Source organism: Furipterus horrens, unplaced genomic scaffold (genome assembly GCF_987537825.1).
Source record: "Furipterus horrens unplaced genomic scaffold, mFurHor1.1.pri manual_scaffold_5, whole genome shotgun sequence".
NCBI classification, from domain to species: domain Eukaryota; kingdom Metazoa; phylum Chordata; class Mammalia; order Chiroptera; family Furipteridae; genus Furipterus; species Furipterus horrens.
This window is the reverse complement of record NW_028327175.1, coordinates 141,853,405-141,855,550: the sequence shown is the minus strand read 5'-3', so window position 1 is coordinate 141,855,550 and position 2,146 is coordinate 141,853,405. Positions and strand designations below refer to the sequence as shown.

The 2,146-nt window shown below is 40.4% G+C and overlaps 1 pseudogene; it reads left to right on the top strand.

Annotated features, from left to right (window-relative positions):
• Positions 1-325: 325 nt before the first annotated feature.
• Positions 326-1,362, top strand: LOC150010018 (AP-1 complex-associated regulatory protein-like; annotated as a pseudogene).
• Positions 1,363-2,146: the final 784 nt, after the last annotated feature.

Here is a 2,146-nt window from a genome sequence, read left to right as displayed (position 1 = left end):
CTAAATAAACCCAAACACTTTTAATATTAAACATTGAAATAAGTGTGAGCTATACAGACACTTAAGAAGGATGATAAGCCAGGCAGGTTGAAGGCTGAGGTGAATGCAGCACTACCTTGGTGGCCTGAGGGTCCAGAGCCCACAGCCCAGCTCTCCCCATTCTGCTGCAGAAACTGGGTGCTGGCAAAGTAGCTGCTGCATTTGTTCCAGCCGCAACCACCATATAGCCCTCTGGGCCGCCCACTTGGGTCCTGGCGCCCGTGGGTCCCGTTGACTGTGGATGCAGCTGCCCGAGCAGACTCAGGGGGAGCACCAGGCAGCTGCCATGGGGAAGGACTGCTGCACGAGGTGTTCCAGAAGGCTCCAAAGGCAAGTGGGGTGCCTGCAGTGGCAGGGGATCCAAATATTTTAGCACATGCTCAGGAGGTGAGCATTTCACTAGAGAATTTGAGAACCTAATAGAAAGTGATGAAGCGGAAAGCCCAGGAAGCAGTCATAGATAGGCCTGTTACTGAGGAAGAAATTATTGACCTAAGAGAGAGGCATTGTGATTCTATTGCTGAAAAACAGAAAGATCTTTTTTAGGGAGAGAAACATCAATTTGTTGTTCCACTTAGTTATGCATTCACTGGTTGCTTCTTGTATGTGCTCTGACCAGAGATGGAACCCACAACCTTGGTGCATCTAGATGATGTTCTAACCAACTGAGCTACCTGGGCAGGGCCCAGAAAGATCTTGATATGAAAATTTGAAAAGAACTGGCCTTACAAGAAGAGAAGTTAAGACTAGAAGAAGAAACTTTATGGGCTCCACCGTGTGAAGCTGCCAGGGTAACCAAGGAGCAGAAGATCTTGGAGGAAAGACTAAGCACTGTGCACTGGCTGCCTTGCAATGGCTCACAGTGTCAAAGCTCAGGGCCAGAAACTGACTTTGAATCTTGTTTGAGAAATATAAAGTCACAGTATGAAGTTTTTCTATGTAGTAGATTCCCATTACATGCCACAGTTTTGACACCAAATACAGAAGTAATTGTGATTTAATGAACAAAACGAAATCAACTAGTGGAGATGATGATAGCACATCCTTAGATCGAGGGTGGGAAGGTGAAAAAGGAGTGGGTCAAATGCCTCCAATGAGACAACATTCTGAGACAGAGGAAGACATTCTTGCCTGGAAGTCATCGTGCAACAGCTCTGGTGACTCCACAGCGTGAGAGTGGGAGAGTGATTTCATGAGTGTGACATGGGTGATTATGACTGTTCTGAGAATTCTGGATGTGTAAATCCTGTGTGAGAACAGTCTGATTCTGGCGTGAAGCAGTCTGGTGGAGATCAACAGAAATGAAAGGGTAAAAGTTTGTGACCCTGCTTTGAGGTTATGATTAAATGCTGAAAATCGTAGGGAGCTAGAAACTATGCTGTAAATGCTATTAGAAAGGATTAGGAATGATGGGTCGTATCTGAATTGCTTCAGGATTAAGTGCAATTTCATCATCTGCCTTGTGTTTCAAAAACAATTTAATGGTTCTGTCATGTTATCAATTAAATTTATTTTAACTCCTTTGTGGTATCCCTGATTGCTATTTGTAGATTTTCACTTTTTAAATAGTTGTATTAGTTTTATTTAGTATGTTTTAATAAGCTTTATTTCAGTAGCTAACTATGTAAATAGTAAGGCATTTTGTGTTTCTGCTCAGCAGATGTGAGAGTGCATGAGGATGGACTGTCAGATGCAGATTTAGAAAAGTGTTCCCCTTCCAACATTATTTATTCCTGCAACTTATTTAAGTTCTATTATTTAGTAATAAGCACATTAATTTTAGTAGATGACTCTAAATAAACGCTCAAGTATCATTTTCTTTATACATTTATTGCATATCTAAGTATGATGACGTTGATTCTGCCTGAACCAAAGATATGATATGATAAAATATGCTTTCAGAGTTTGGACACTTAATGTTGGTAATCAAAAGTAATATTGAAGAAACTAAGTATAATTAGGTTTTCACTTCTTTTGCATGCATATTGGCTTTAAATTAATTCTATATTGAATTTCTGCATGTCACTTTTTAAAATTTTATATTTCCAATTACTGGTCTTAGAAAGATTATACAGAGCATATTCCCTGTACATGATTTAGTAAGAAA